At 41.5% G+C, this 19,688-nt stretch overlaps 1 protein-coding gene across 3 annotated transcripts in view; it reads left to right on the top strand.

Annotated features, from left to right (window-relative positions):
- PAG1 (phosphoprotein membrane anchor with glycosphingolipid microdomains 1) overlaps positions 1-19,688 on the top strand; it is a 111,278-nt gene that overhangs the window by 8,029 nt on the left and 83,561 nt on the right. For all 3 annotated transcript variants that reach the window (XM_058832238.1, XM_058832239.1, XM_058832241.1), the window contains exon 2: positions 17,307-17,364. The gene's annotated coding sequence lies outside the window, so the exon portion shown is untranslated. The remainder of the gene's footprint in view (positions 1-17,306; positions 17,365-19,688) is intronic.

The raw sequence follows: 19,688 nt of genomic DNA, 5'->3' as shown, positions 1-19,688 counted from the left end.
GTTTTTACAACAACTTGGTAAATACACATGTATTGTTTTGATCTGTTATAATAGGCAAGGTTGTGTCATTTAGTTTGGCAATTACAGAGATTAAATCAGTTTTCCTTTACTCTTGTTAAATGCAAAATAATTGAACACACACCATGGAAGGTTGGGGCTCTCGTGTTTGTAGCTTCATCATTTATTAATCTAACACATTAAATGAGAGGCTTTATAGATTTGCTTGCCTAAGGAAAAAGAAGAAAATACAGAAAGGCCAAACTGGATGCGTATGTATTCCGTCTCAGACTTTGATGTGCTGTCAAGTATTGCCTGATTTTTAGTACACTTTGTAAGAAAGGACACTGCTTTGCCCTCAGAAGGGTAAATTGTGACCTCATGTTTAAAGAGTCTGAGTAAGCTCATATTTGTGTAGGCAAAATCAGTTGTGCAGTTCCCTTCATGTTCTGCCTACAGGAACATAATGTTGTAGTCAGGCCAAATAAACAACAAATGAGAACCCTGTAAAAATGTATATTTTGGAAGTATCTTGGCTGTCTTAATTGACCCCCCTAGTCATAGGAGGGGCTGTCGCTTCCCCTAGCTCAGCCTTTTCAGGAGATGGTGCTGGCAGCGGTGCAATAACAGCTCTGTGGGGGCAGACATACTCTTCTTTCTTACCTTCATGTAGCTGGAGGGGATTTGAAAATTGGATATTTCTCTCTGTCTCTGCAGCTCCAAGTAGCTCGGACACTGCCAGCCATGGATTAGTGAAATAAATCCCTCATGTTTGTACTGAAGTGGAAAGCATAAAGAGCATTTTCTGCCTTTTCCCCCCCCTTTTTAATGTGTCATTTGTTGGCTGGCACAGTGACCTCCATTTCGTGACTTGTGAAGTGACTTGTCACAGAGCTTTTCTCTGTGGGTTAATTAACCACTCAGGGGAGCAGCAGCATGTGACATTATGCATGTGGACCTGAGGTAAACAGTAACCTATGGACCACCTATACTGCATGTGTACTTCAAATATTATCTGTTAATGCACTTTGAGTTTTCTAATATGATTTTCTTTCCCTTCTGTTTTACCTGTTTTCTTAACTATGTCCTTGGTAATCAAAAGGTATGCAAACACCTAGTCACCCTTTGGTCTTTATACATATAACTCAGTTTGGAAGAAAATATTCCTGGCAGTTTAGTACATGAAATTTGCCAGTCCATTGGGAAATGGTTTTATGCTAGTAATGTGGAGGTACAACAGTTTGGTTTTCCAGGGTATCTTGCTGGACAGTCTGTCAAGTCTTTTAAATTGTTTCAGTCAATTATACTGACTGAAGTGCAAGAAAGAATTAATTTCTTTTTTTCAATTCTCGAAGATTCAGTTTCATGCTCTTGATTTACATTTTGGTATCAATTGTATATTTTAATTTGTGTGAGTGAACCCTGAAGCTCTTACTCACTTGTGACTACATCTTTAATTTTGCTTGACAAGTCCATCTCATTCCTAGAAAGCTAATGTACCAGGAATTGGTCAGCAGAAACAGTCAGGTGAATGATAGGGGAGGAGGTGATATCTGGGTCTGGTGTGGGACCTGACCAGTTACGCTGGTTTCCAAGTGATCTTGTTATCATTCTCCTCAACAGGTTTGGCTAAAACCACCCCTGGAGAAGAACTGGGCATAATTAGCTCTATTATTTACTTGGCAAAGCAGGCAGGCAGCAAATAACTCAGCATTTCTGTGTTTCACATTTGCTCAGTACTCAGGCAGAGTCTGCACAAGTAACATGGGGCAGTTGGTTCTCAACAGGCACATCAGTATCTATAGGATGGAGATGCTTAGTCTGTGAAAAGGGTGATGGAACTTCCAAACTCCTGTAGGGATGGCCCAAGGAGCTGGTTGTAGCTACCCTGAGACATCAAAGCCCTGGAGGCTTGGACCTCATGGCTGGCAATCTGGGAACCTGGAAATCCTTGTCACTTTTTGCTTCTCCCATCTGTAGAAATTACTGAAATATTAGTTCTTGGACAGTGGTGAAATTAGCACAAGTTGTTAGTTTTAATCAGCAGTAAATATTTTATTCAAGAAACACAGTAAACAAGAAAACTTGTTTTCCCTTGTTTTTCTGAGCTAGGCAGAAATTATACATTGCAGTGGTGTGATTCCCTGAGAAGCAGAATTTCAAAGTCTTGGCAGTTTCCATGTTCCAGCCAGCATGATATGTGCCTTGTGCCACAGAGCAATTGCATTTTCTATATTAAGCATTAGCTTGTATAATTAATTACACTGGTGCTTAAAAAAAAAACAATCACTTTAAACAGCAAAGGCTTTCTTTAATTGGATTCTAGAGAAATGAGGAAAAAAAACCCAACCAACCAACAAAAAAAATTAAAAAAAAAATTGAAACCCCCAAAACCAACCAAAAAAGTGCCCACAGAAGACCCCTGGGAATTTCTGGACTTTAGCTATCTGTCCATGGGCAGTAGGAAATTGTTTTTTTGAGGTATAACTTAATGTTTTAATGTTCATCATTTAATAAAAATTATGCTCCCTGCAGCTCATCAGCATCTGGCACTTAAAAGGACTGAATTTAGAAAAAGTAAGTGTGAAGATTGCTGTGGGTAAATGATCAAGACAAGAGCTGTGAGATTGATACCTTTTAAATACCTGATTTTATTAGCACTTCAGTACCTGTGTGTGCCTGCATGTGTGCACCAGCCTGATTGAGTGCAGAAAGAAGCAAGCTCTTACAAAAAAACTAGTGCTGTTAAGTCAGTTGTGTAGTAAAGAGCGAGGTTTTGGTGTCAGGAAGAAGCTCAGTGCTGCTTTCTCTTCCTTCGTGTATCTGGTGTTTCAGTTCGGCAGTAGAGGAGTACTGGGACTGAAACTTGAACTTGCGTTTTCTCGCCCTTCTGCTTGATCCTCTCCAAAGGGCTTTTGTCCCTCAGCTCTGGGAGTGATGGTGTTTGGTACAGGAAAGGGTTAACTTCCAGAAGCACAGCCTGGCAATTCTGCGCTTCTGGAGCTTTAAATGAGGAGATGCTGATACAGTGCAGACTGTAAAGTGGGCCCTGCTGGGGCACATAGCCAACATGGGATCAAGGATCACAGGTCATTTGCATGCTGACCAGAGTCTGGCTTCTTGCTGTGGCTGGCCCCAGCTGAGCAGTGCTGTGTCCAGGGCATGCCACCTTCTGCTCTGCTGCAGAGAGCAGCTAGGCATTATCCCACATCCAGAGCTCAGCTTCTGAGTGCTAGGCACTGGGATCAAGGGGAAGTGCCATGTCCTTCCCATGGAACAGCCCCAGACACCCATATGTGCAGGGGGAAGGCAGAGAAGGTGCAGGGTTCTGGTGGACATCAAGTTGAACATGAGCCTGCAAATGAGCCCTTGTGGCAAAGAAGATAAACTGTGTCCTGGGCTGCATTAGACCAAATATTGACAGCAAGTGGAGGGAGGTGATCTGGCCCCTCTTCTAGGCACTGGTGAGGCCACAGCAGTGCCGGGAGTCCCAGTAGTGAAGAGAAATGGACATATTGGAGGGAGTCCCACAAAGGATCATGAAGATGATTAAGTGACTGGACCACCTCTCATATGAGGGGAGGCTGAGAGAACTGGGACTGTTCAGCCTGGAGAGGAGAAGAATCAGGGGAGAATGTCATCAATCTGTAGAAATACCTGATGGGTCTGCACTAACAGGACAGAGCCAGGCTGTTTTCAGTGGTGCCCAGTGACTGGACAGGGGCAGTGGGCAAAACCAGAAATACAAGAGGCTCCTTCTGAACACTGAGAAACATTTTTTTTTCACTGTGGGGGTGGCTGAGCACTGGTACATGTTTTCCTGGGAGGCTGGGGAGTCTCCATCTTTGAAGGTATTCAAAACCCACCTGCACATGGTCCTGGGCAACCGGCTCTGGGAGGCTCTAGTCAAGCAGGAATGTTGGATCAAGTGACCTCCAAAGGTCCCTTTCCACCTCACTCTGATTCTGTGACAGCAACAACTACAACTCTTTAGCAGCTGTGCTGAATAGGTGGTAGGGACTACCTCTGTACCTCCTTCTTTGCAGACAGATTTTTTAAGAGAGCCTGTTCTAAAATAACAGCTCTCTAATTCGTTTTTTAAAAATTTAAAAAAGGTTCTTCATTCTCAATGAAAAAAGGATAGCGATACACTTCTCAGTTTGCTCTGACTTTTTCACCTTTAGTATCTAAAATATAGAATATTTTACATGTTCCCTGGATTGTAAAGCAGGGGTGCAGTATCTGCTGTCTCCTGTTCCTGCAGGATGTGTGCAAAGGAGCAATTACTTTATCACTGTTTTGAATATGCAGGTGAAAAATAAGGGAAAATCTCATTCTTTGCAGAGACTTGAGCCTGTAAATGTTGGACAAATAATGCTTATTGTGCAAACCCCTTGCCTTGCTTTTTTGAAGTATATCCTTTCATTTAAAGCCTGTTGTTTACTCTGTTTTCAAGTGCTTTTTAGCTGGCATCATGGTCAGTGTGGCTCCACAGCACAGCAGATGAAGTGCTGAGCGTAGCTGTCATATTAATAATGGGCCTTTAGTAGTTTCATACCCAAGACTCAAGGTAGGAGACTTTTATCAACACAAGTCTACAGGTGGGGCTTTTGTAAACCACAATGGCTGGGTGTACCACTGCATGTTCCCTCCTTCTGGTGTGTTAACACCCCTGGAAACAAACCCTACCAAATGTGCTGCTTTTGATGCATGTGTGAGGAGTGGAGCTGTTATCAGTGACCTCAGACTCCTCTCCTTGCCTTGCAAGCTGATTTTGTATTAATTACAGGCATAGCTTTAATCTTTGTCAACAGGATAGCAACAGTAGTGTTACCCTTCGGTTGTTGATGTTCAATTTGTCTTTATCTCCTCATTCTCTATTTGAAAAATTAGGACTGAAGCATTTTGCATATAAATTTATTTTGTATTCATGGTTTTTAAAATTTTTAAAATTCACTGAGAGCTTGATCTTAGACATACGGGTGCTGCCTTCTCAGTGTAAATGTTATTGCTCTAGTGCAATCCTTGGAGACTGTGGATTTATGGTAGGCTTTCCAGGTCAGTGATAGTTTTTTGAGGCAAAAGAGGAGCAGTCTTATGATAAGTTGTGCAGTTCTCCCAAAGGAGAACTAGCGTTACTATTTTAGGATGGTGTGAAATCCAAGCCTTTACATAGGTCTTCCTCAATTAAAGGCATTCACAAGAGCTTATGTACAATTTAAGATTCGAATATACTTGCACTAGCAAAGACTTCAAAAGAGAAACAGCTGCATGTGTGAGAGTGGCTGAGACCTCAGTGAGCTGCAAAATGGGTGACATCTTCTTCTTTTTACATCTGAACGAGGAAGTGGATGTAGACTGAGGTAGGAAGAAGTTTAGCCAGGAGAAATATCCCTTCTTCCAGAAAAGAGATTCTGTTCTTTGGCTTTGGTACCTGAAGTGTGTCACATAGGAAGAAATATGCTTGGGGGGATTTAAGTTCATATGGTATTTTAGTTGATTTAAAAATACTCTGGAATGTTCAGAAACAGACTTTTTTGTTAACCACAAGGTTGCAAATGTTGACAGGCATAGGTGTACATTAGCAATAGCTACTGAGAAGATTTCTGTGTTAACTGAAAATGTAGATTTCATGTCACTTTTTAATTTGCATTTTATGCCCTGTGGTGGCTTTGGAGGGATTATACATATGAACCCCTGGTACAGAGAGGTAACTGCATGGATGAAGTGACACTCAGTGCTACATTTGCTCTTTATTATACAGGAGGTACATTTAGTTTTAATTTTGGTCATGTAAAAATCTTGCAGTCCTAAAGCTGAGAAGAAATATTTTGGTATTTCTATCTTTTTATTGCAACCAATTGATATGAGTAAGACACATCTGTAGCTAGTAAGAAAATAAATCTGGGTTTTTTTCTGTTGTATAATTTCATTTGCCTTATTTGGCTGCACATGTGACACAAGTAGTGAACTCAAGAATAACGCTGCTGTTGCGTTTAGGCAAACCTGTAATACAAAGAAAATGCCCTCCTAGACTTTGAAGAGTTTCAGAAAAATTCTGAATTAGTGTATAAAAATGTATCTTTTAACCTCAAGGGCTTTTTATACACTGAAGTACTTGTCCCACGCAAAAATAGCAGCAGATCAGTTGAAAACAAGAGAATGTCAGAAGAGAGAAAATTAGTATCCTCAGGCTCAGCATGGGAAGCTGCTTAAACACATTGTAAAAGTCACTTGAGGCATGTGTATATAAGCAAGCAGAAATGGTGGTCTGCTGAAAGCACAAATGTTAGGAGTTGCTCAGACTACAGAAATATCCTTGAGCAGATGGATATCTGCCCCTAATGATTAAAAAAAAACACAAAAAAAAACCCACTCCAGCCAAACTGTGTTGAATTGGATGCAAGCTGAGCATGAAGATCTGAAAAAGACTTTGAAGAGTAAAGAGTCTGCAACATGAAAGAAAATTATGAGCTGTGTATATATCTTTGAAATGGTTGATACCTGTGAGAGCACTGGAAGGCACACAGGGTCACCAGGCAGGATATCAGAAAAAGTAACCCAGTTGAATTGGTCATTGCAATGACTCATGCAGGAGAATTTGGGCAGGTGGTATGTTGGATAAGAAAGATGAGAAGATGTCAAATTGCGGAGGTATCACAACAGAAATGCTGAAGAAAGCTGGAGAATTGAAAATTGAATACAGAGGTGTGACCATGTGTTGTACAGAGCAAGGCCAATGCTCTGTAGAGGCATCACTACTGACAGAAAACACACCACACATGTGGATGCCACAGCTGTGATTTGTGAATATGAGGAATGGATTTCATTTTAAAAACCCTGAAATATTTAATGGAAATCAGGTGTTGATTTTGAAGAGGCTGGCAGTGACAGTCTTGGGAGGCTGTGAGTAACCAGGTGGACAATTCCTTTCCTCAGCCCACTGCAGCTCCCTCCTTTTCAACTTCTGATGCTTCCCTTCCAGCTGGGTGAGCACAGCAGCCCTGCTGCCTTCTGTTCATGTTGTCCAGCCTGCAAACCCCTAACTCCATGCTCTTAAGTCCATCCTCCCCCAAACCTAGCTCATTCTTGATAAGATATTCATCTTCAGTTTCACTGTGATTTGTGGAAGTGGAGAAAAATCATGTGAAAAATAGGTGCTTGGCCTTCTGGATATTTCATGAGAAGGCTGTATTATTTGTAAATAATTTATGACTTTGAAGCCACACACTTTCTCCCCAGGTTATATGTCTTGTATAACTGAACTGTATGATTTACCTTAAATTGCTTATCTGCCGTGAATCTCCGTACAGTGCTTTCTCCTCTCCTGTACAGCCTTCACCCGTGGATGAGAGATTTGCATAAAGTGATTTCTTCATGTAAATGTGATCAGGCTGCAGCTCCAGCATCTCCTTGTAATGGATGTACCAATCCCCTTGAATTGGGCTAGTGTCTATCTTGGTAATTGAATCTGTTTGTTTGTTGCTATAGTTTTGGGAATTAGTGGGGAGTGAGGAGCATGTACTGAAGTGCTTTTGCTGCAGCCTTTGTAGCCTTACCTGATCATGAGGCTTCTTTGCAAAAAACAAGAGGCAGGCATTGGGATGGGGGTGGGCCATGCTGCAGCTCAGGCAGGGCTGGGACAAGAGCTGGAGGGCTCCCTGGGGACACCCTGGTTATCTGTCCTGGTCCTGAGCCAGGAAGCTGCCCCATGGGGACAGCATGCTCCGGGCCTGGACAAGCAGTGTAATTGGAATGGTGCATAAGCCAGAGAGATAAGGAGCTCTGCTGCTTTGGTTGGTGTCATTCAGGCTGTGACATGGGGCTTGATGTGGCCTCTGAGGTGCCAGACTGTGTCAGGTGCCTGAGAATAAAACAACCAAAGCATCTCACAAATTTTCCCTGCACTCCTCTGTTCTCCATGCAGACTGTCCCCCATTTTTTGTTTTTTTTTTTACCCATAATCACTGGTTTTGGCTGGCTATCTTCATTCTCATGGTCTTTTTTCCCTTGCCTCACCTTCCTTGCTCTGATTTATTTCTGTTCTTCCAGCTCCTTTTGTACCAATCTTGTCTCAGCTTCTGTACTCTTCCTGTCACCTCTTCTTTCCCCCTCTACCTGAAGCATGAATAACTGGGATAATGAGACACAGGCCAATTTCCCCAATAACTTTGTATATGTATGCATATGTATGGCCCTACCCACTGCCTTGTCTCTCATCCTTCTGTCCTTTTCTATCGCAGTCTCTGGAGGATGGGATTATCTTTGAGTGTGTATTTAGCATATTTTTGCTGCCTCAGTATGAATAGCATTGAGTAATGGTATACATATTTTGAAAACCTAGAGCTGTGCTGAAGTGTTCATTTGGGCTAATATTGCCTGACAAATGACCAGGTAGCCTAGCTTGTCATCACCTTCAGTGAGATGTTTTCCTGCATGCAGGTTGTCATTTCAGAGTTTCATATTTCTGAAGTTGGAGTGGAAGACAAATTAATAGTCTGCATGGCCTCTAATAATTATTTCATGGTTTTTATACTAATGTTAGTATGTTCTGAATAATGGTTTATGGGAAGTATCTGTTAATTTAGGTAATGGGGATATTATTTTGATCAGGTGTGTAGTAAATGCAGAAGTTGGAGGGTATTTTTTGACGGCTTCTCCATCTTTCTGTAATTACCAGATAGATAATAGGAACTTGCCAGATTCAACATGCTAATGATTGCCTTCCAGCTTTGAGAGAGACAGAAATTATATGCTAGCAATGTCTGAACGAGATTCTGCTTTGGAAGTGTAATAAAACATACGATACTGTGCTCTCTTGCCATTGCGTAAACATTCATGAATATGTCCTCAGTCTTTCAAGACAGAAAATAATGAAGATAAAGCTAAATTTACTTTGGGAGTACTCAGATGGCTATTGATGGCTTAGGAGTGCTGGGTTATCAATAGTAGATGAACTGCTTTGTTGTTGTCTGTCACTTTGCAGGGCTGCCTCATGGATCATGTTTAGATAAAAGGTAAATGCTCTTACTGTCCCATTCTGCTGTTTTAAATTGCTACCTTTTCAGCCTTGTCCACAGATTTCCTGCAGGAAGCTCTCTGTGCCTGAGATGCAGGGTATTTTCTTAGCGATGCCTTTTTTCGACCAGCTCTGGACTGTGCTGCCTGATTAAAGGCAGGTTTCCTAAGATCCCAGCATGTGACAGTGATCTGCTGTGCTGTCTGTTCCACAGGCAGCTTAGTACTGCTCCGTGCTGGGCCTTCAGGAGGACTGGAAAGAAAAATGTGTGTAGGCAATATTCTTAAATATATCACATACCACTGATGTCTTGCAGTTGGGTCTAGATTAATGGGGAAGAAACAACTTTGGGTGTTGTGCCACAAGCTGCTCTATTAGCTGCCTCTTTCTGTATCTCACTTTAAAAGGAATAATTTGCAGCACGAGTCCCTCTGGGATGAAGAGAGTTCTGTCCAGTATTTTCTTCTAAAATTCAGGCAGTATGGTGGATTACTACAGAAGAACATGGAGACCTTTAGTCTTTCATATTTATTACCATCGCATTGGGAGCGTGTAAGCAAAGGATCAGTCTGAGGCAGCAGATAACCTTTGGGCAAAGGAAAAAAATAACAAAAAAGTGGTATAAGCTGCAGCAACAGTATTTCTAAACCTGCAGGAAATCATCAATCTAATCCCCAGTTAATATAAATCATGTCTAAAATTACTGGATCTTTTGAAGTTGGTGTCTTTGTTTCAGAAGTAAGCTGTGCAGCCCCAAGTGGTGTGAATTTACTGGGATGTTCTCCAGAAAGGTTTCTGGAGATACAAGACAGGAGCCTTGCCTGTTTAGCTCAGGAGCTGTGAAACAGATCACGATGGTGTGTGGAGCTGGCGTGTACTCTGCGGGAAATGGGGGAAATTCTGGGAGAAAGTTTTTGTAAACTCATTCTGATTTGTTCTGAAAAATGCATCCGTTAGAGACTGCTGTTAATGGTGTGTTATACCGGTCAGTGTTAGGAGTAAGAGTCAGGGCTCTTTCAATAAAGAAATAAATGCCATCATCATTTTTTCCAGGGCTCTACACATCAGTTCTATGTATTAAAATGGACAAAGACTAGAGCATAAGGGGGTGGTTATGTGCCTGCCAGTTAGTGTGGTAATAATTAAGGGCACACTTAGACCAATGGGCTGATGAGTACCAGATCTGAGTATACAGTGTGTATGACCCATCAGAGTGAAACTGAGGCAGGTGTCCCAGCACTTCTTGCCTCTCCATCTGTTGCATCATGGTTTCTGCAGGAGTAGTGCCTGGATGTGGAGTTCAGAGGGAGCCCCCTACACCCCTGCTTTTCTTGCCAGCCTCTGGAAATCCAGGAAGAGCTGTAGTGACAAGAGCAGCTCAGTATTTCTGGCAAGTTTTGGACGAGTGTTTACTTAGGTGGGTGTTTTTTCTCCTTCTATCACAAACACTAAAAAGATCTGGCCGCCCATCTTATGCCGTTTGCCATCTGTGTCCCTGTCTTGTCTAGCAGAAGCTAAGGATAATTTTTTTTCCAACATTATACTTGGAAAGCACTAGCTAGCTGTGCTGGAGGCACCTCAAGGATGGGTGGTATCAGTGCCCTGCTGAGCTGTAGCTGGCTCCTGACAGCCTCCTGCTGAATCTGGGTATGAGAGATCACAGGGCAGGCCAGTCTGGTTTTCCAAGGACAGTCAGGGTCCTATGGCAGACCCTTGAGCCACTGGCATATTTAAAGTCAATTTGAACAAAATCCATAGCTCACATACTTTTGTGTCACATCCTTGACAGGGACAGGGTGTTACCATATCACATTTTGAAAGAACTATCCTGCAATGTCTGTTTGCTTTATTGCTCTACTACTTTGTGCTGTTGGTGCCAGCAGAGATGAGAAATTAGGTAAAGCAAAAATTTAGGGTTGTCCCTAAAGTGTACGTGTTACTGTGACTGCATAGCTGCACCCAGTCATGGGCCTGGCTCTGGAGAGGAATATGCTTTCATGACACAGACTCTTTTGTCTAGTTCTGCCAAGAGATGGTCTCTTCTGACCTTCTGCTTTTGACTTAGACCTGTTTCCTTTCTACTTTTGTGTTGCTTGTCTTCTCGTAAGCCTAATTCTTGCTTGTTTTCCTCACACTTACAGCTCTCCTAAGTGAATTTTTCCCTGCAGCTGCTGTTTCCATCTTAACAATCTGTTGTATATTTTTGCTTTTTGTCCCAAAGGACTTAGGTTACTTTCCTGTCACCCACTTGACACCCCATTGTTGCCAGTCTTCCATCCAGCCTTCCAGGTCTGTGCTGCTGCCTCCTTAGCTCTGTGTTCTGTCTCTGCCCAGCCAGTGCCAGTCTCCCCTTGTACCAGCTGCATCTTGGATGGGTCTCAGCTCACTCTATTCTCATCCAAGTAACTCCTGATTTCACTCTCCTTTTTCATCCATTTTTTTCTCCTTGGATTTTAGTTAGCTTGACTGACTCTCACCATCTTTCCTCCCTTGCTCTCTTTCATCCTGCTTTTCTCCCAGACTCCCCTGCCAAACTCCCTTGCCTATTCTTATCCATCATCTTGCCCACACATATCTCAATCCCAGTTTTTCCCCCTTTTCCTTACTTTTCTCCAGTTTCCTTACTCTTGTTCCTGTTCTCACAGGAGTACATCTATCTCATTTCAGAAGGCAGTAAAAAGCATCTCTCTGAAAGCATTTTCCTGGGTCTTGTCAAGTCCTTTCCTCAAAGAGTAGAGATACTTGAGCTTCTCAAAGAAAAAGACCTTTTAACTTGTACAGTGAAAAGTGCTTTTCTTTGGCTTTATATTCAGAAACATATGCATTGTTTTAGTGGAGGTACCCAAAATTACATTTAGCATGAAGCAGCATTTTTTAACAATTGAAAATTATCAGGAAAGGGGAAAGTGGCCAACAGCTGTAACAGGCAGCGCCACTGCTAGCCTCACCTCCTGTAGTTATCATCACAAAATGCCAACTTCAGTTTGAATGTCTTCAAAGTCCTTTTTCACAATGTATTGGCAAATACATAGTCTTGGAAAGAGTTAATATGATGCTGCAAATTTTACAAGGCTCCTAGTAGAGCGAGTTGCCCAAGGAGGAGGCAGCGCATGAGCAATGAAGTGCTGCCTGCTTTGCTGCTTTGTAAGAGTTAGTTAAGGAGTGAGAGCCCCACTTAGGAGTTGGGCATGGTTTGTGAGTCCCTTGATGCTAGCTAGAATTGTGTGTGTGTATCTCCAAATCATCCTTCTAGATATGTAAATTAAAAAAAAATGTAAAAAAGACGCAGACTACAGCAGCCTGTATCACCACAGTGAGACCATTTTATAGAAGGGCTAGACCAGGATGCTGATATCTGGAAGAGGATTAGTGATGTGACAGAAAATACACAGCTGTTGAAATAGATATTTGAATTTTTAATGGATAAACTTGTGGAGCAGCTCCACCACCCTTATATTGTTCAAGGTCTGTCTCTATCTATCATGTACTTTTTCACAGTAGAGTGAAGACATGATCCCCAGGGAGTTAATAAAATTCTTTCATCTCAGGGAAGAAAGTGAAAGGAAAAATGAGCAACATAAGATTTTCCTGTGACATTTAAAGTCCAAATTGGAGTTTGTCTGAGTAATTTATCTTTGGATATTTGCAGGAGGGAGTGTAGGAGAATATGAATGAGGGCATCTTAGTTATGTCTGAGCTTTCTGATGACTGAAGAGAATTTTTGTGTGCTCTGTGTGGCTGGAAGGCCTATCTGTGTAATTTCTTCTCCAGTAGATGGAAGATAACATTAGGAGGAGTACTTTAATTATCAAAGTGTGGGAATTATTCCGGTGCAGTATCACCCTGAGATACCACTTTCTTTCAGAGTAAAAGGTGATGTGTTTCTGGGATGTTAGACCTCATTTCCCCCTGCTGCACTGAACATGTGTACACCACATTTTCTCTGGCAGTATTAAACCTGTCCACAATCTCTATCATTATCTGGTGAGGAAAGAAATGAAAATACGGCATATCCTTGTAGAGAACATAACAAGTACAAAGGCACTGAAGGAAGAGGGTGTGTTTTGAAGAGGGTTGACTTCTTTCACAATCTGTTTAGATTATCTGCGTTCTATGAATTACGCTTTGAAGCATGTTACAGATGATTAGACTGACATAAATTGAAGAATTCCTGCATGTAGAGATGCTTTCTCCAAGCATGTAGCAATTTCTGTTTCCCACTGCTGTTAGATTTCTGCTTGCACAGGTGTTTGTGCAACTTCACACTTCTGTCAAGACTTCTCTTTGCAGCATGCCGTGTTGCATGTGAACCTTCCAACAGTCCTGCATCCAGACTTTCCTTAAACTTCTAGGAATAGCATTCAGCGTATTCTTGTGAGTATCAGCAGTTAACTGATGGAGGCACAGACAGCCTTCTGTGAATTGCCTACAACTTGGCGTGTTACTTCTGTGTGTCTCTCGGGAGGCAGCTCTGAGTGTCAGCCCTTGCTTGGAGGGAGGATGAGAAAGGATTATGCAGCCATGGGAACTGTGGTTCAGCAGGGTGTCCTGTGGTACCTGGGAAAATGTGGGCTGGGGAAGACAGTGCCTGCCCTCTTCTGTACTGGAGCATGTTCTGGTCCATAGGGGGAGCATCCACCTGCTGCATGGCATTTTTGGGAGATTGCTGCGCTCCCAGATGGCAAGACTGGTGCACTATGTTTATTCTTCAGCCTTTACTTGTTTCTCAGCTGCTTTTTTCCACAGTTGCATATCACAGAGTCACTTGAAATACAGCTTTCTCACCAGCTGTTTGCTGGTGAAAAGGCTGGAAGGAATATCCAATGAGGAGCAGCTAAGGACTTTGGGTTTGTCTAGTTTGGGAGAAAAGGAGGCTTCAGGGCAGCCTCACTGCTCTCTACAGCTTCCTGAGAAGGGGAGGTGGAAAAGCAGGTGTGATTTCTCCTCCCTGTTATTCAGTTATAGGATGCACAGGAAATGGTTCAAAGCTGTGTCAAAGGAGGATCAGACTACACAACAGGAAGCATTTCTTTGCCACGAGGGTAGTCAAAGACTGGGACAAGCTTCCTAGAGAGGTGGTTGATGCCCCAGGCCTGTCAGTGTCTGGGAGACACTTGGATGATGCCCTTAACTTTCAGTCAGCCCTGAACTGATTGAACAGATGGACTTGGTGATAGTTGTAGGTCCTTTCAATTGAAATATTCAGTTCTATTCTATTTTACAGTCTGGACACTGGCAGTGGAATTCACCTGTGCTAATAATACATGGCAGACCATGAGGTTAGCAAAAACTGCCTGAGGCCATACTTTGCTCAGTCACCACTCCTTTTGCTCTGAAGGAGGTCATTTGAGCCCTTTCCTACATGTAAGAAATGCATTTCCTAACCTATCAGTGCAGATCAGGGTAGGCGGTTTGTGTATGTCACACCTCTATCCAAAATCATAAAGATGTTTAGAGATCTTGATAGAAAATACTCAGGTAGGTTGTCTCACTGTCCATCTGTGTGGATCACTGTGTATGAACTTGCCCCTTTTCCCACATAACCACTGTAGCCTCATTGGTGGCATTAACTTAAGTTTGTACAAGCAGTCTGTGTTTTGTTCCTCAGAAATCTGGGACAGGTCAGGAACAGTCAGGTTTTGGGCTGGGTTTCTGAAATGAGGTGAAGAGCTACTTCCTGTGGAGTCTTCCTGCATAATTAATAGGTGCATGTTGATATCCACCCAGTTACAACCTGTATCACTACTACTTGATCAGTCCTGTTTTTTGGGATGAGCTTCCTAACCTTAGCTCACATCATATCTTCAGGAAATGTTGTTACAGTAATGCCACTGCTGTTTTTTGCAGCAGTTTTGGCATTTACCAGCCCCAAACAATGGAAGTGGGACATTGTGAACTGTTGAGATACTGAATGTCAAACTTCAAGAGCCTGTTACAAAGATGTTAAGACAGCAGATGGGTTATTCTGCAAGATATGATTAAGATGCACATGTTTATTACTTCCAAAATATTTTCTCTGTTTTATTTTAATATTTATGAAGCTTATCCTGCATTAAGTAACTTCTGTAAACTTACTTTTCTATTAATACCCAAACATGGCTGTGTGTAATTGGCATGTGATTAATACATCTAATGGAGTTTCAGTCACATTAATGAATGTGACTCCTTTGACATGCTTTCTGACTTTTTTCTATTTACTATTCATGTTGGCCACCTGAGACACTTTGGGGGTTTTTTTGCATAACATTAATTTTTGTTTCATAGTTGATAGCATTATTATTTTATCAAATAACCCGATAAATTGTTACAACAGGACTGCAGCAGCAGTCAAAGCACTGATGCTTTCTAATGGTGCACTTTACCTCTGCTCTATTATTGCTGCCCATTTCATTATTTGTGAGTTGATTACTGCTGCATTTCTCAGGGGCTATGAAATATTCAGCAGCCCGGACTAGCCCAGGGAGAATTGCAGCCTTTGCAGCTGAACACCTGCCCTCAAAGGCAAAGAAAAACCAAAAAGTTCTTGTGTTTACAAGGGATGGAGAAAATCCTTCTCTTCTTTAGCTTTCCCACAGCACTGACTCTGGGTACATGCTAATTAAAAATTGCCACTTTACTTATGTTTGTTATTGGATGGAGGGAAAAATAAGAATAAATATACGACTACTGCATTTCTGCCATATTTGCCTGGCCACAGCAGAAAAGGAAAACTAATGTTGGTATAATTGGTTGCCTGTGTGTCAGTGTGAGGTAGTTGTCGTTCAGGGTGGGGATGGGGAAAAAAAACCCTCTCTGTTAAGGGCAAAAATGAATACTGCTGGTTATGTTCTCACACTGTGTCTCTCTGGGGGACTTGGCAGCAATGATTGACTGAAATGTGCAATATTTTACCAAGTGGGAAACAGATAAGATTTCTATAAACAGGATACTTCATCATTAAAGTAAAGAAACAATTGCTTTGACCTTGTCACTGAATGGGTAAGGCCAGCATTGTGATAATTGAGAATGTAGCTAAGCAACAGTTCTCCAGGAGCATGCACTGCTTTATTTTTAGTTGAATACACCAGTGCAGTGGGGGGACATGGGACACACACACGGATATGAATGAGCAAAACAACTGGTTAATGATTACGAAAAAGGAAAAAATATATTTTTGCATGAAAAATATATTTGAGTTGTAATATGTGCTTATACTGATTTTAATTTGGATTTACATCAAAAGAAAGTAATTGAATCAATTACTTCTGTGGTCTGAACAAGCAGATAGCCTGACAGTATCTCTGATTTCTTAAGCAGCTTTGGTAACTTGAGTTTCTTCTGGAAATTAATGGTGTAGAAGAAATGGCAAATTCCTTCAGAAATAGTCTATATCTGTTTCTCCTTATTTTGATGTTAATTATGTTTCCTAACCTTACAGGTCAGTATTGCAGAGCCTAATTTATTTATTGCTCTGATTTTGGTTTAAACCAGTCTTAAATTCCCTAGTGAGCTAGTCCCCTACCAAGTTAACAGTATAAGACCCTTTAAATCTGAAATAAGTGTCCAGGAAATGGAACGTACTTTCTTCTAACTAAGTCACTTTACAAACCAAGTTAGTTAATTTTTCATGTGAGCAATGGGGAAAAAACAAAGTCCAAAGTTAGTAATTTTTATTGTGTAGGCATTTCAGGACAAATTGCCACCATATGGCACCTCTGTCATCCCGTAAACAAAAGTATGTGTTCCAAGGCTGGTGCCAAGGGAAAATCTGCAGCCTCTTTACCTCTCTCTGTTTCTGGTAAATCTCTCATCGCTGACCTGGATGCTTTTTCTTTGGATATTAAACCAGTACAATTGCTAAGTGACAGTGAGTTTCTACTTATCAAACCCAAGCAGTTACAGAAATCTCTCTGAAGAAACTGTCACTGTATGAGTATAAACTACCCTAACGTTACATATAGGAGACTTTAATTCTGATTTGGTGTATGAAATTTGTATTACTGGCAACATTGCATGGGTGAGAGAATAAAAATGTCCTAATTCCCAGCCTAATTTTATCAGATCTTTAAAAGCCAAAAGATAGTTTACAGACAAAAATAATAAAAAGGAAATTAAAGACTCTATTAGTTACACTTGGGTATCTTTAATATAGTAAGAAAACCTTTTCCTCAGGTGCTTTTCAGGTGGATATGATTTTAAATTTGATGAACCAGAAAATGTAATGTATATTTTCATATTCTTAAAGTGTGGCATAATTGAATTTGGACTTGTGAATTTTTTTAAGATTTTTTTTTTTTTTTTTCCTGTCTAGGAGGAATCATTTCGGTGCTGTATCTCACTTGAACATCAAGCCCTACAGAGACTACAAGGTAATTGTTTATGCAACTGCTTTCTGTTTCCTGTGGTAGTCAGCTTGGCTTTAACTCATTTTCTGAAGACCCCTGTAATTTATGAAGGTACCAGTTCTAAGCAACTAAACTGGTTAAGCAGCAATGTTACTTTACAGAAGCTTTACAGCTTTTACAGAAACTGTTGTTTACAGCTTCTGGATCCAGGGTGAGGTGTGTGGGGTTGCCAGTGTGTGTGTATAAAACAAAGATGTGATACATTTTTAAAATGCATTTCCTCTATTTGTGTCTGAAGAAGCACCAGTCCCAGTCCCAGCTGAAAGGTATAATCTGCTTAATAGGGGTTTGTGGTTGGTCATTCAGAAAGTTGTTCCTTACCCCTCAGCATCCCAGTCTTTTAGTTGGTTTTCTTCCTGGAGCTGCGTGAGAGGCATCACAGGTCCTGCAGTGCTGACACAGGCTTTCCTTCCCCAGGAAGGTGGCTTTGGTCAGTGTCAGTGTTTTGTTCAAGCAACGCGATGGCCACCTCATTGGAAATTAGCTCACTTTTCCAAGTTGATAAAAGCTGTTTCTGCTGTAGCAGTTGTGGTAGATGCTGCAGATCTATACATCAATTTGTTCGTCTGAAAGCCCGTTAGGAAGCAGAGCTAATGAGCTCACCGTGGGTGTTGACAGCAGCTGAGCAAAATGGACTGCTGGGGGTTCATATTTATGTTCAAGTTAAAAAGCTCTCCCACGGCTCTGGGTGCAGAAAAGAGTGCTGTGGTTAGGGAGTTGGTGTGTGTGTGCAGTCTGCAGAGCAGAGCTGGTACCTCTGGGTGGAGACCAGCAACATCCAGCCTTCAGTGTACAGGCTGGTGCTGCTTATATTCATTTACTGGAGGAACGATGAGATTTGAGCAAAACCAAATTTATATTGCATTGCCTCTTAAATGTCTTCCAACACCTGGCAAAAGATAAATTTCAAGGACTGAAGTTAATTTTAATTCCAGGTGTCCCAGCCCTTGCTGGGTGGCTGTTACCAGTAAGTGATATGGTACCAGACTAGACTTGACTTGATTGTGTGTAATGCACAAATTGTGCCTGAGTTGAGAAATACTGGGAAGATTTCAAGTCCCTTTTTTAATACAGTAAGAGCCTTGAAACTTTGTGAGGAATCTGTGCTTTGCTACTGCATACCAAGCAGGTGGTCTTCACTTCATTCATATTGACAGTATTGCGAACAAAATCTTTCAGGGTAACGCCACAGTGCTAACTGACCTGCTGCATGTAGAAGCTTTTCCTAAAGGGAAGTTGGATTGTTCAGACAAGGTTAATTTTTTAAACCCTAGACTGGTTTAACTTTTCCTTTGCAAAATGGAGTGCTCTTCTCTGATAACATACATGGTAACCACAACTTATCTGACCAGGTGCCTCCTAAGCTACAGTGACTGGTTGTATGAGTTTGTGTGGGTACTCAGAGTCCCTCTCTGTCTCTTTTTATTACCTCTATGAAGGACAGAGATACTTCAGTTCTAGATTTTGAGCTTATGAGAAAGGCATAAATAAATACAACATAAATATGGTTCATAGAATCATTGCTTCTTGGGAATAGTTGTCTTTAAAATGAACATAAAAATTCATGAGCTTGTACAGGCACCTTAGAGATAAAATTAATGTAAAATCAGTTTGTTACCACTCATGCTTCTGGTGTCTTACCTTGTGGAAGCTAAAGGTCTGTGATATTTGCCTTTCAATCTGTCAAAGATGAAGCATTTTACTTCTGAACTCTCATTTTCTGTGAAAGATACTCAGATCAGGAAATGAAAAACATCTGGAAGCTGAGGGTGTTGTCTCTCTTCTCCACTGAGTGGCTAATCGTTTTGCAAATTCTGTTTGCAATAAAAATGTGTTGATGACTCTGAGGCGTGTCTGATGGACCTGCATCATCTGAACTCTTGCAGAGGAAATCAGAGCTTGTGAACAGATATTATCATGGCGTGTAATCATTCTCTATCAGCATTAGACAGCAACACAGTGCCAGGAGGACAACTGTAGGTCCAGAGAATTATCATTTCAGTTACAAGCTGGGAACCTTAGAGCTGAAAAAAAAAGTTTTATTTGGGTTCTAGGATCCTTCAGAAATATGGATGTACTTCTCTGATTTATAGTACAGCCCAGAAAAAGCTGTGAGTGGGGCTGGAAAATGAGGACAGGATATAATTTTTAAATCAGCTGGGTTGGTGGTGAAATACTATCAATCTTTAGCCTGGCAGATTTGCCAAAAAACAAATGACCCTTCCATGGGTCACTTGATGAGTATGGTTTGGAGTACCTTCAGATGGAGGTGGAGAGGGCAGGTGTGA

Source organism: Poecile atricapillus, chromosome 2 (assembly GCF_030490865.1).
Source record: "Poecile atricapillus isolate bPoeAtr1 chromosome 2, bPoeAtr1.hap1, whole genome shotgun sequence".
Classification (NCBI taxonomy): domain Eukaryota; kingdom Metazoa; phylum Chordata; class Aves; order Passeriformes; family Paridae; genus Poecile; species Poecile atricapillus.
This window is presented reverse-complemented; position numbering and strand designations above follow the sequence as displayed.